The following is a 13,805-nucleotide window of genomic DNA, read 5'->3' as shown; positions in this document are numbered from 1 at the left end:
CAGCATCCTGCAAAACCTGCTGCTCCCCATTTTCACTGTGCCTCTACTTTACTCTGAGTCTCCCCACACCAACGCTTTGGGGGGAGCTGATGCTCTCCTTGTTTGTTTTGTGTCGGTGTGTGTGTCAAAGGGTTCAGGCTGGGAGATGGCAAGAAGACCTCCCAGCCCACCCCCTCCCCCTCAGCCTCATCCTCGGGCTTGATGTGAAGCTGACTGTGAACATCTTTATCCTTGGACATGCTGTGCACTGAGGAGCTGGAGGAGCCTCTGCTGTCTTGTGATGGGGCTTGGAGCTGGCCAGGGTCCCTTTCTTCCCCCTCAGACCATCCCGTGTGCCTCCAGGGACTGACATTTCTGCTTTTTGGTGGGATACTACTTGTTGAAAAAAGCAGATGCTGCTCTCCCCTGGCTGTGCATCTGAAGTTTGGATCAGTTCAGGCCACTTCCTTCTCCCCTCACCTCCCTTATCTTTTCTGGAACTGCCATAAACTGTGCAATTTCTATCATAAATCTTGTGGGGACATCATTACCTGCATGAGTCTCTGCTCTGAAAGTTGAGCTGTTCCTAGGGCAAATGTGCTGTGTGGGATGGAGGGTGTGATGGGGACACACACTGGCCCCTCATGCTGCCAAGACAGTGTGTTGTGAGAGGACAAATGTCCCAAGGTGGGGAGGACTTAGGGTAGGAGGGTGTGAACATTTGTTCATTTCCCAGCAAAATCCTTCATGATGTGGCTGTCAGCTGGGCAGGGACACCATCCCCACTTCCTGTTTGTGCCATTTTTGCCCTGTGTTTATTTCCTCTTGACACAGAGGCAAAACTCACTGGGCTCAAGGCTGACCTGCCCTGTTCTCCCCTTAGAGAGGGTTTGTACAGCACCAGTCCCTTGCAGATATTTCCTTTATGGACTCATCATCTCCAAGGCTGGACTTGCTGGTGGCAGGGCTCCAGCAGACCCTTGCTTGCCTTTATTCCCAGTTTCTGGCAGGCCTAGGACAATGAATGGAACACTGGGTGAGGATTTTGTGCTTGAGATAAGCTGGTGGACTTTGAGCTGATACTGAAGCCAGAGCAGTGTCTGCCCAGCTGATCAGTCCCTTGCCAGGTGTTTGGAGAGCAAACTGATGCTGAATGCTTTGCCTCTCTATACCTGGAAGAAAGCAAAACCACAAGAATATTTTAGAGCAGAGAATAGAGATATTTGTGAGTTTTTTTGCTTGTTAGGAGGTAAGCCTATGGTAGTGCTTTTAATAAGCTTTTTCATTTTTCAGGTTCTTACCTCCACTGAAGGATCTTTTTTTGGGCTGATGATGTTGCTCAACCCTGTCCCTTTATCTTCATGTAACCATTGGAGTTCATCCACACTGTGGAGCTGGAAGAATGGCAGCCTGAATAGGGATGATGGTGCAGGCCCTTCAGAACATTTTTTTGGGGAGTTGCCTACCTTACTACTGTCTTCAAGGGCAGAGCAAAATGCTCTGGCTCTTTGTGCTTTCACTACTCCTTAAGTCTTCCAGGCCACCCCCATGCCATGCTTCCCCTTGTCTTGGACCTTCAGGACTTCAGTGTGGCCCCATGACAAAGCTGGGCTCAACACGGCCCAAATACGTAAGGAGAAAAATCCAGCGGATCAACTCAGGAGATTAAAACTGCAGGGTACCTGGAAAAGCTGCTGCTTCCTAAATCTCATTAGTGCCACCAGTCTTCCTAATCTCACCCTTTCCTGCCCTATTTATCAGATTTCCAGGAATTAGACCATAAAGCAACTATTTTTTCTGGAGGCTCACACACAGTCCCATGCATTTTTACTCCAGACAGCTAAGCGTTAGCTGGAGAACCACCAGCAACCACCTGCTTCTACCTTCATGTCTTGTGGTTCCTGCATTTATTTAATTCCAATTCTCCCAATTCCACAGGAAGAGTGATGATATTTTAGGACCAAGTGCTAAGGAAGGATTAGCAAGGCTGTTTTAAAGTGGAACTCTTCTATGCCTTCTGCTCATCATTAAGTTTCGGAGTGAGCCAGGCTGTCATCTCTATAGCTCATCTTCTAAGGAAAAGTTTCTCTTTGTAAAGTGAACTGCACAAAAAGTGCTGGACCATCCTTTCTGCCCATTCTTGCCCTCTCTGTTTTCAAGGGTAGTTTGCTGATTTTGCTTTACATCTAACAAGAAAAATCCCAATGTGGGAAATTACAGGGATGGAAAAACTGCACCAGCGGTGTTTCAGAGAGCCCTCCAGGGCTGGAGGGGATGTTTGTATAGCTTCTATTGCAGTGAAGATCTTTGATGGAGCAGGAAGGAGTTGCATGAGGTTGTGCAGCTTCCTATCCTGAGAAACTTTATTATGGGATTTTGCCTCTCTGAAAGCCCAGGGTGCATTGGAGGTTACAAAATCCAATCTGCTTTTGTTGTACAGACCTGTCCCCTCTCCCCCGTCAAAGGAAGTTATAACTCTAATAGGATTTAGATAATAAAGCCCAAAACCATGCAAAAACTGAAGTAAAATAAGCAGTTTTGCATCCAGGGCTGCACTGGATTCCTGCCCGGGGCTTACAGTTGTGGAAAATATTTTCATGGAGGAGGTTTGGGAGTTTTAATTCTGAGAGTCAATGATGACACATCTTTCACAGATCTCCTCTGGGATATTTCCTCAAACCCCATCCTTTTGACACTTAATTCAGCCAAGGTGGGATGTGAACACCAGCCGCTCTTATTCTGGGTGGGCAAGGGATAAATGAATCAATCCCAGGTTTGTCCCCAAGTCCCGGGTGTCTCCCAGAGCCATGCCATGAGCAGCTGTCTGCGCCCCATGGTGATATTTTAATTTCTCTCGCCTTGGGGACTGAATTTATTAAGCCTCTCCTGGCCCCTCCTCTCGTGGGAGGGACGGCTCCAGCAGCCTCTCTAATACCGGGTTGTCACACAGCGGTGCCACCATTCGCGTCCCGGAGTGTCACAAGCAGGGGACACAGCAACTCAAGTGCAGCGGAAAGCAAAAATAACCCGTCCATGTGCGTCACGGCGCGGTGAGTTACCTCCTCCCTCCTAACTCTCGAAGATGCTCCTGCCTGCTGAACTTCACCCCTGCCTCCTCTCCCCTGCTTGCCTTGAAAGTTAGCACCGAGGTGGCGAGATGTTTTTCACTTTTCCTTTGTTATCTGTGGATGTTTCAGTGTGTTGGTTGGGACGCGACCGCGGGCGATTGACCCGGCTCCCGCCTGGGCTGAAGAGAGAAACGAAGCCTAGAGAGCCGGAGAGCAGGGAGAAACGATAAAAAAGGGGGAGGCAAGGGGGTGATCTGTGAGCAGGGGGCTTTCTGGTAGTTTGCTGGGGAGGAGAAGGTGCTCAGCAGTCCTGCTTCACCCGGGGTCCGTGCTGGATGAGTTGGCTGTGACCTGTTGAGCGGATAAACGGGAGCCGGGATGAGACGTGAGCGGCGGGTGGCTCCTGGGGTCGCTGTAGCTGGGGCAGTGGTGGGAGGGAAACGGCGGCGGAGCATTTGCAATCCTTGGGATAAAGGGCTGTTTCCATAGTAAAAGGGAGAAAGGAGCCTCTCTCTTTCTTCCCCTGAGCTTGCCTAGCATGTGAACGGGGAGGTTGACTCAGGAACAAATAACCCGTGAAAGGGTAACATCTGGGAGCAGCTGTAAATAATCACGACTTGGTTAGAAAGGCTGGAAGCAACGCTACAATCTGCCATCTGCCCTGATGCTGCAGTCACCCTGGGAGCTCTGATGGGCAACTGTTTGGAGAGCAGCTCGGTTTGCAGCTGAAACGGGATTTGACCCTGGCTTTAGGCTGCTGTTGTTGTCCGAATGCTTCCCCATTATTTGTAGGCATAACCACAATCGACAATGAAACAGAGGAATTTTCACCTCTAAGAAAGAGTGAATTTTATTTCAGTATCAGGTGTTCAGCTGATGTGAACCTGGGGACTGGCACTGGGACACCTTTAAGTTGCAAAGTGCAAATTATGATTAGGTAGAGGTCCAGCCCATAGTGTACACCACCTTCTCTTCACTTCTACACTTTCTCTGGGAAGCCTGACCTCACAATGCAGCATCTCTCCTGGTAAGTTCTGAGAGATGATACAAGGTGGAAGGACAAGAGAGAACAGAAATAATTCCCTACAGATTCTTCCTTAAAGACTTTAAGCTGCATTTAACAACAAGAAAAGGCATAATATATCATGAGACCAGTTGGATTTTAATTAAAAATTGTTCTGAATGTGAAAGAAGACAAAGCTGTCACTTCCTTTATAACTTTACTATTGAAATGTCTAAAAGTTGTGCAAGATTTTCAGGGCAATTTGAAATCCTTGCAGAGAATACAAACACAAAGCTTGTTCTTACGACCAGTCCTGGGTCTTCCTTACGTCATGACATTGGACCAAGGAGATGAGCAAATGGTGTCTTTATGTATAATTTCTGATGATGGAAACACAGTTCTTTAAATTTAGATGTGTCAGCTTTTTTGTGAGAATGCCTGCAGCTCACAATGTACCTCTGTGCACGTTGTTACCATACAGCTCTGCTTAGTGTGATAAAGTATCAGCTAAAATAAAAGAGAAAGTTGTTTGTTTTTTGTTTTTTTTTCTAGAAGTTTGTGGCACTTTGACAGTATGACCTTCTTTTCTTTGCAAACCCAGAAGCCCTCCTTCAAACAAACCTTTCTGGTTGTGTGCAGACACTTTAAGAAGCTACCACTTACCAGCTGAGACCCACGTGCTCTAGTTTGGAGCAGGTCCTGCCCGTTGGCAAAGCCCCAGCTTGGTGGCTTTTCATGGGGGACAGGCTGCAGGGAGCTCTGCAGTGGTCATTCCCTGCAACACCATGCACATGTGCAGCAGCAGCCTGGCTTTGGTTCAAACCTGACTCCATGTCTCAGGATATCTTATAGGAAGACATTTCATCCTGGAGTGACCTACTATGTGTTGGCCTGTAGAACTGCCCCAGAGACCTCTGTGGTGTGCAGAAAACAAGGGTCTTGGGCTGTGTTTTAGGTGAGCAGACAGCATAAATAGTTGGAAGAAGATCCTTTGCATTACAGGTCTTACTGAAAGGAAAGAAAAGAGCTGGTGTGGGTAGAGCAGCTTGGAGACCTCTGATGCACCCTGGGCCGTGCCTTCATGGTAGGATGAGTCCTGATGGTGCACAGGCTTGGGTCCACACTGCATCCTCTGCTCCAGCTACAGACACATGGTGTGAAGGAGCTGAGAAACCAGCCTGCAGGTGCTCCTCTCTTCAACATCTTGTCCTCATCCTGTTCTTCATGTGCTGGACACTGCTCTCCCAGCAGCACTCAGGCAGGTCTCACAGCTGGCTGCTTTTTGGTGGCTCAGGGCTTGACATTTTATAAAATCCCAATAAACAGAGGTTATCTTTGGTCATGTTCCTTGTTATTCTCCCCACCAGCAGGACATTGGCATTTGCTTCATTTTTTCTCTCTCCAGGAAAAGAGGAGGGAAGTAGAAACAGTGATATTTCAGAGGCTTGAACAGTAAGATGTCTCTGCCCATGGCAGAGGGTTGGAACCAGCTGATCTTGAAGGTCCCTTTCGACCCAAACCATTCTGTGATGCATTGATTTTATGAACATGCCTGTGTTCTGGTCTCATATTGATCCTTTCCTCCTGTTACTGTTTGCCTTGCCAGTCTTCGTGGTGTCTCCAGGGAAGATGATGTGTTAAGCACGATGAAAATCTGCTGTCAGGGTCAGGATGGACTCTCCATGCTCATGGCCCAGGTCCTTTCTGGTGGCTGAGCAGTTGTAGCCTACGTGAGTGCACATGATGCTGTAGCAAGAGAGAGCTGAGAAAACCTGTCCTGGGACTCATCCTCTGCTGGTCTGGTGCCAAAGGAAGCTCTTGGGGCCACCACAGTGTGCCAGCTCTTTTCTTTCATCAACACTTGCAAGGAAAGGTGGCAGGGTAAGAGGTTAGCTGTGGTGGTGGTGGTGTTCTATAATAGCAGCAGGGAGCACAAGAATAGCAGCAGGCAGGGAAAGAGGGCAGGGCTTGGGGAATGAGTACATGTGTGAATGAGGCTGTGGCTGCTGTCTGGGGGGGCTGTTTTGACGTCAGCTCCAGTTTTGGGTGCAAGAAGAAAGAAGCACATATCTGCAAGCAGGGCATGGGCCAGGAGCAGCTCGAAACATTGCTGTAGGCCTGCTGCAGTCTCAGGCTGGAGTCTCACTGCTTATGTAGAAATGCTTTAGAGTCAGTCCCTGCCTTGCTCTCCTGCTTCTTTTCCTCTGTTCTCCAATGCAACTGTGAACAATTCCTTGTTTCTCCAGCTTCCATCTGCTCCAGTTAGGCTGGAAGGCCCTGGAAGGTTTTCAACCCCTGAGACACTTCTACAGCACTGAGCCTCTGTGACAATTACAGGTCCGGTCCTCTCTGCTCTGGCAGCCCTGGCTGCCGCCACCGACTCAGTCTGGTCCTTTCGGCAGCTGCTCTTCATCACTGACCTTACTTTGGAAGGTCTCCAGAGTTGGAGAAATAAAAGGCACTTTAGAAAACAGGGAGGGGGGAATTGGCAAAAGCAGTTGCTTTTTAAAGGACTACTTATTTCTTAAGATGTACTTGCTACTGATTAACCTTTGCTCTGTGATTGCTTTAATTGATTCATGCCTCAAAGCCGTCAGAAAGGTTCTGTGGGGTCATGGTGCCTCTGTCCTGAGTGCTCTCTTTCCCTGCAAAGCTTTTAAGAAGTTTTTCATTGAGCACAACCCAATTCTTGCAAGAAATGCAGGTGAATGACACCAACCCTTTTATCTTCTTCATCCCTCAGATTTTCCAGCCTTCATCTTAGTGTTTTGCTGCTGTGACCTCTTCCTTCCCTCCCTGCTGCCAGTTGGCAACCTGTTACCAGGCTGGACTTGTTCTATATTCCTTTGCAATTCATGGTGAATGCTGTTTGGGGAGATGGGGGAGTGAGTTTTTGGCCCTTCTGTGAGAATGTGGCACTGTAGGGTTAAGTACTACTGCCCTCAATCAGTCTGTTGGTGTCTTACATGTGGTCGTACCCATGGGCCCACCTGTGGTCCCTGTGACTGCTTCACGTCACCTCACACACAGAATTTGTGTGGCTGTCCCTTTGTATGGCAACAGGATGACAACCCTCTGGCAGCTGTGGCCTTGTCCTCTCCATGTCAGGAAGCAGAAGTTCCTTGAAGGTGGACTGGCAGGGCTTGCTGGGTTTAAGTGATGAATGCCCTCTCGTTTTGGGCTGGGCTCATGCCCTGGCACTCTGGATGTGTGTGAGGCCATTCATCTGGCCTATTTAGACATGTGCCCTTGCATGAGCTGAGTTGTGCCCATTTCTTTTTGCTGGCTGTTCTGGGCGATCAGGGTGACCGCTCAAACACAGAAAAGGTGGAGCACAAGTCTGATGAGGAGCAGCTGAGGGAGCTGGGGATGTTCAGCCTCAAGAAAAGGAGACTGAGGGGGCACCTTAATACTCTCTACAACCACCTGAAAGAAGGCTGTGGCCAGGTGGGTATCTGTCTCTTCTCCTAGGTAACAAGATGAGAGAAAATGGCCTCAAGTTGCACCATGGGAGGTTTAGATTAGATTTAAGGAAAAATTTCTTCACTGAAAGGGTGCTCAAACATTGGAACAGATTGGCCAAGAAAGTGGTGGAGTCACCTGGAAAAAATGTGTATATGTAGCATTTGAGGACATGATTTTTACTTGGTAGGCTTGACAGTGTTGGGTTAACGGTTGGAGTTGATGTTAGGGGGCTTTTCAATCCTAATGATTCTATGATTCTAACCAGTCCTCCAGGAAGACCAAGGGAAGAATGAAATACCCTCCCCAAGCTCTCAGTTAAAGAAATCATTTGTTTCCTCCAGGATGCTGGGATGTGAGTAGTGAGTGCTGATCCAGCACATGTGACTGTTCTGTGCATCCTTGGCCCCGAGGAGGTCCATCAAGGCTCTGCTGATGGGTTGTCTGTACTAATCTTCTTGTTTTGCTATGCAAACTCCATGTCTCACACCAGCAGATGGATGAAACTCAAATGAGCCATACAATCCTCACCTGCTGATCTTGTGGTACTGTTGGCACAACCCTGAACTGGGAAACTGAGGCTCTGGGTGATGGCTCCACTGGGTCCATAGTTGGAGGTTAGGTCAGGGGATTTGTGTATCAGAATATCCTGTTGCTCTGAAATGAGTTCAGGATTTTCTGAGTTGGCTTATGCAGAATTGTTTAATTAGCTGAAAAGGATTTTTTTCTGAGAACAGCAGCACCACATTCTTATAATGCAAAAGCTGGCTAGCTCTCATGCATTTGGATACTGTCAATCACTAAAAGGATAAACTTATATCTGGTGACATGGAAAGCATCCTTGCCTCCCTTTTCCTCTCCTCCTTGCAGGGTGTTTTGCTTTAAGACTTGAACTTCAACACCCACAGCCTGGGGGAGGGCCAGCGCTGGAGTCTTCAGCACAGTGGCTGTCCAGGGCCCCTGTCCTTTGTCCAGGCTGAATAGCTCTGCAGAGCTGCTGAGCAGGGGTACGCAATCTGGAAACCTCTTTTCTTCTCCCCTCTTGGCTCAGACATGAAGTCTTTCCCCTGAGATGATGCTTGGGGCGATGCACAGCCCTCGGTGGGGCTGTGGGGCTGGAGAGGGTCCCCCACGCTGTGTCCCAATCTCCTTGTCTCCCCTTAACAGTAGGGCACAAAGAGCTGCTTAGGCATTCCCAGGAGCAGAGAGGGACCCAAGCCAGGGCATGCTGAAATGCACAAAGTAGGATTTATATCTTCAAAGAAATATTTCCCTCCTTTCTGAGCTCTTTTTAATTTTTTTTCCAAGGGATTTATTCCTCCTCCTCCTCCCGCCCAGGCAGGCTTTGAGGCATGGAAGCACTTTTTGCTTCCCCACAGTGGCTTTTCAATGGTGGGAGAGTAACTTCTTAGAAAGCTGTGGGCCACCCAGGGGCAGGGCCCAGGGCTGTGCCCACGTGCTGCACGGGGCTAGCTGAGAACAACTGCACACATTGCTGCTGGTGACACTGCGTGACCGCAGGCACAGTGAGAACAAACTCTTCCCTTCTGCTGTTGACCATGCTGAAGTGTGGGGAGCAGCATCTCACCCCAAACTGGTCATATTGAGTCTCTGTTTTCAGGCTTGACCTGGCGAGGTATAACCTCAGCAATGCTCCTGATTCCCTCCCTGGGTGAGCAAAGTGACACCCAGATGTGGACACCTCCCTGCTGCCATCTGGGACCAGCATCTGGCTGGTGGATGGAAGGTCTCTGTGTGATCACAGATGGAAGGTAGCTGTTCCCAGTCCCTTTTGGGGCTAATTTCTGCCTCATCTTACCTGTATTGCCAAGGGGCAGGGTGCCAGCTTCCCCAGAGCGCTCTGTCCTTTTGGGGTGGGAACCCAAGACTGAGGTAAGAGGTGCTGTATAACCCAAGATAATGAGTCATATATGAGGTATATAAAGGCTGATTAGGGTCAAAAACAGAGGAAATACTCTGCTGAGGTGTCTGGCACCAGCCAGACAAACCAGAGCCAAAGATACCTGTCCATCATGCTGGAAAAGTGCCTATGTACCCAAGAACACTTGGATCAGATTATGCCTGAGTCCAGCCAAAGACATGGCATTTGTAAAAAACCTGTCTCCACCTCTTCTTTTTCTTTCTTTCTTTTTTTTTTTTTTTTTTTTTTTTATTTTTTTTAAAGCAACTATTCAGCTTTATTAAAAACATTCATTTTGCTCCTAGCAGGCGAGAGGGAAAATCTATTGTAGCACTTCGAGACCCTTTTACAAACATGATGATTTCCCCTTGCCAGTTTCCATGTGAAGCTGAAAGCATTTGTATAAAACCCATTGTGAATGCTCTAAGGCTTGGCCAATAATTTCCTGGGCACAAATTTGTTAATGCAGCCTGCAAAGTGCTTTGAAAATGAAGAAAAACAGCTGTAATTTCTAATAATGATAAGTATGATTAAACAAGGATTCTGCAATGTTGTGAATAATGAGCCATCTCTGGAGACTGGACACTGGGGACAAACATGCTCCAAACATAGAATCATAAAATGGTTTGGGTTGAAAGGAAACTTAAGTTCATCTCGTTCCAAACTCTCTGCCATGGGCAGGGACACCTTCCACCACATCAGGTTGCTCAGGGCCCCATCCAGCCTGGCCTTGGACACTTCCTGGGATGGAACAGCCACAACTTCTCTGAGAAACATGTACCAGTGCCTCACCACCCTCACAGTGAAGAATTTCTTCCTAATACCTCATCTAAACATACCCTCTTTCAGTTTAAAGTCAGTAACTGTCCCAAGTCTCTCAGCTTGTCTTCACAGGAGAGGTGCTGCAGTCCTCTGATCTTGCGAGACTCTTGAGAGAGGTACCTTGAAGAAAAAGAGACTCTAAACAGTCCTGGGGGAGGGTTTTGGGAGAGGAGAAATGGGCCTTGTGCAAAAATGTATTTCAACTTTACTTCCTATAGTAATCACTCTGGAATAAAACCAGGGATTAAGATACCTTTTGTATGCTAAATTCTCATGGCTCATGTTGGGTTTTGTTTCAAGGTGAATAGATCTCACCTTGGAGTGAGGCTTGCTTCACCATGTAGGGGTATGATTAGAAATTTGGGGCTGCAGCATGTTTCCAAACCCGTATCACTTATTCTTAGCCATGGACATTCCTCAAGGGCTTCTCAAATTGACCTCAGAAGATTGACTGGTTGCCTGAGAAGATCTTGCCTTAAAGCATGTACCCACATCTGAGGCACTTATGGCTGAGCAGGGCACACCACCCATTCCCAGAACAGCTCCTGCTGGATGTCCTCTGTGATGGGGTAAGACCCTGCGTAATAGATACAGGATTTTGGCAGTATTTATTTGAAATGGGCTTGTTTTTGTCAGTTCAAAATGTGATGGGATGTTCCAAAAGGTAGGGCATGAACCTTGGTGGACACCTCTCCATGTCTTTGGAAGCCACAGCCACTGCCTGTTAGGTGTACACAACAAATGGAATGGAGAAGCCTTGTCCCTGCAGTTGCAGGAGCTGTAATTCCTTGTTAACCCCCTCCACATCCACATCTGTTGGTTGTTTCCCATGTTAAACCCTGTTGTTTCTTTCTGCTAATGGCTGTCTTCTTCCACCTCAGAAGCCAACAGATAAGGAATGCAAGAGACATGCCTTGCATGTGTTGGTCCCCGGCTGTACCACTCCCTGAGAGCACAGACCAGGGCTTATCAACAAACTGCAGAAGGTTATACTGACAAATTATAATTATCATCTGTCAGGGAGAGGATATAGATTATATTCTTTATCATAGGGAGATTATGACTATATTTTATTTGATCTTTTTTTCCTTTCCTGGGTTACGCATCATTAATTTCCTGAAAAGAAACAGAAGGCAGATGATAGTCAAATAAAAGGGATCCTCGTCTGTGATCAAGAGCCTTGGGCGTAGTGTAGGGTAGAAATGCAGGTTTAAGGGATGCTCTTTGTTGGCCTTTTCTGGCTACTGGCAAGTCTGTGTGAAGCTCATGGTGACGGTGATCAACCAGCAGCTTGCCAGGAGGTTTTATTCTTTGCTTCTGTTGGTGTGATGCTGTGAAAGAATCCCAGAGGAGAGGCCAGGAAGTGATGCCCTAAAGGGTGGTGGCAGGAATTCCCAGGCTAAGGAGCTGCAGATACTGGACAGGCTCAGCTCAGGTTCAAGGCATCTCCTAGTCCTGGCATGGGGTTCACTTTCTCTCCAAACCCCTTGGAAACAGTGGAAGGGGCAGAGTGGGCATCACTCCTTTCTGCTGTCTTTCTACACCAACAAGATTGTTAGGAGAAGCTGGCCATGCTCAGGGGCTGAGAAATGACCATCTCCGTGTCACTCATGTGACTCCTGTTGCCCATATAATTTTTTCCCCCAACTCTCTTCCTGCAGCGAACTGGGAAATGTATTTGCAAGATCTGGAAAGAGCCTGCAACCACAGAATCATGGAATCAAAATGCGTCAGGCTGGAAGGGACCTCAGTGGGTCATCTGGTCCAATCTCACAGCTCAAGCAGCATCACCCTAGAGCACACTGCACAGGACCGGGTGGTTCTTGAGTATCTCCAATGGGCTGTGGAGTATCTCCAATGTGGGTTGCCCGCAACCTCTCTGGGCAACCTAACCTGTTCCAGTGCTTGGTCACCTGCACAGTAAAGAAGTTCTTCCTCCTGCGCAGGTGGAGCTTCCTGTGCAGCAGTTTCTCGAGAGGAGGCTGGCTCCATCCTCTTGTCACCCTCCCCGCAGACACTTAGAGGTGACGGCCCTTCTTGGTCGTCTCATCTCGAGGCATCTGTGGCAACGGACTCTGCTGCCGGTGCTGGAGCGCCTCAGCGCCCTCCCTGCGCCAGCCGCTGCGCCAGCCGCTGGGACAGCCGCTGGGACAGCCGCTGGGACAGCCGCTGGGCCAGCCGCTGGGACAGCCGCTGGGACAGCCGCTGGGACAGCCGCTGCCCGCGAGAGACGCCCCGCGCCAGCCCCGCCGCTCGCGCTGCCCGGGCCGGTTTGAAACCGCCGCGGTTCTCCCGGCTCCGCCCGCTCCCAGCCCGCTCCGCCGCCGTGAGCTTCCCGCTGCTGCGGGGGCTCTGCACTCCTGCTGCTGTTGTTCGGGTGTTCCCCCTTGGACAGCTAACCTGAGCATCCCCAGCTCGCCCCCGGCCGTACCTCGGCCGCCGCTGCTGCCGCCTCGCCGACAGTGCCTTACAACCCCCTGCGTTGTTAGGTATGGTGTGGGAGATAGCTCAGTGCAGGGGAAAGGAAAGAAATGCTCAAGAGGCCCCACGGGAAAAAGCTATAGGGCAATGCCAGATTTGGCTGCCATACCTTTGCCCCTTGGAAGATGAAAGCTCCAGCCCCAGCACCCAAAAAGATACAAGTTTTTAATCCTTGCTTAAGCACTGGCCTCTCAAGCAGGTTCCTCTTTTCACTGCTTTCAGCGTTCAGGCTGTGTGGCTGAATATGTTTCCTGATTTTTTCTCTCCTTCTCTTTCCTCTCTCATCCCTCCAGGCTATTTCCCATGCTTTTCCTCACTCTCTGCCAAGCAGCGGGAAAGCAGCAGCCCTGTCTGACTGCCTGTGATTATAGGAACTCTTATCTGCGAGCAAAGTCTCTATTTGTCATGGAAAAACCTGAAGTCCCCAGGGTTTATGGAGCAGAAAAACATATGTTACTCCTTTCATGCCTCGCTTGTTAAGGAGTCCTAAACTTTGCCATCCTACTAATGCATGTTTACCTGCTTGCTCTTTGCTCCCATGGCTTTTCCAGTGAATGGATGCAAGTTTACTATTTCCCTTCTCTATCTATTTAACTTTGCCTGGTAAAGTTGGGCTGGAATTGCAGACGATCTCTGAATTTTAAGAGATCTGTGCTTCAAATCTAGATGCAAGGACTGTGAAGCCTCTTGCTAAGTCCTGCCAAGGACTGAACTGTTTTTTTGGCTTCTGCATCTGTCATTTGTTTTGGTGTTGTTTGCTCCTTAGGTGGTTGTTGGGCCAAGTTACTGGGATATTATCTTTCTTGGGGTCAGATGCTTGTGAATTCAAATGTCTCAGTGTTTGATGTGGTCTGAGGCACTGCAGATTCAGCCAGACCTTGGGAGTTATAATGATTTTATGGTTTCTAATTGCCTTGTCCCAGCTGTGGCAGCAGACTGGTAATTGGTTACCACGGGTGAAACCATGAAGGATGAAACCATGAAGGATGAAATCATGGAACAGAGGGTCATGGAGAACCTGGAAGGTGGCTGAGTGGTAAGAAGGGAGCTTGTGTTAAATGGAACACAA

The 13,805-nt window shown here is 48.7% G+C and overlaps 1 protein-coding gene across 4 annotated transcripts in view; it reads left to right on the top strand.

Moving 5' to 3' along the window:
• The first annotated feature begins 2,959 nt into the window (after positions 1-2,959).
• GDPD4 (glycerophosphodiester phosphodiesterase domain containing 4) overlaps positions 2,960-13,805 on the top strand; it is a 40,286-nt gene continuing 29,440 nt past the window's right edge. For 2 of the 4 annotated variants that reach the window (XR_008429224.1, XM_053934623.1), the window contains exon 1: positions 10,903-12,744. The gene's annotated coding sequence lies outside the window, so the exon portion shown is untranslated. Of the gene's footprint in view, positions 3,030-10,901; positions 12,745-13,805 lie in introns of those variants that run through there. The other 2 variants (XM_053934624.1, XM_053934625.1) reach the window with 2 other exon arrangements.

The sequence above is a fragment of the Vidua chalybeata genome, chromosome 2 (assembly GCF_026979565.1).
Source record: "Vidua chalybeata isolate OUT-0048 chromosome 2, bVidCha1 merged haplotype, whole genome shotgun sequence".
In the NCBI taxonomy this organism is placed as follows: domain Eukaryota; kingdom Metazoa; phylum Chordata; class Aves; order Passeriformes; family Viduidae; genus Vidua; species Vidua chalybeata.
The sequence above is the reverse complement of the archived record's forward strand: the minus strand, read 5'-3'. Positions and strand labels throughout refer to the sequence as shown.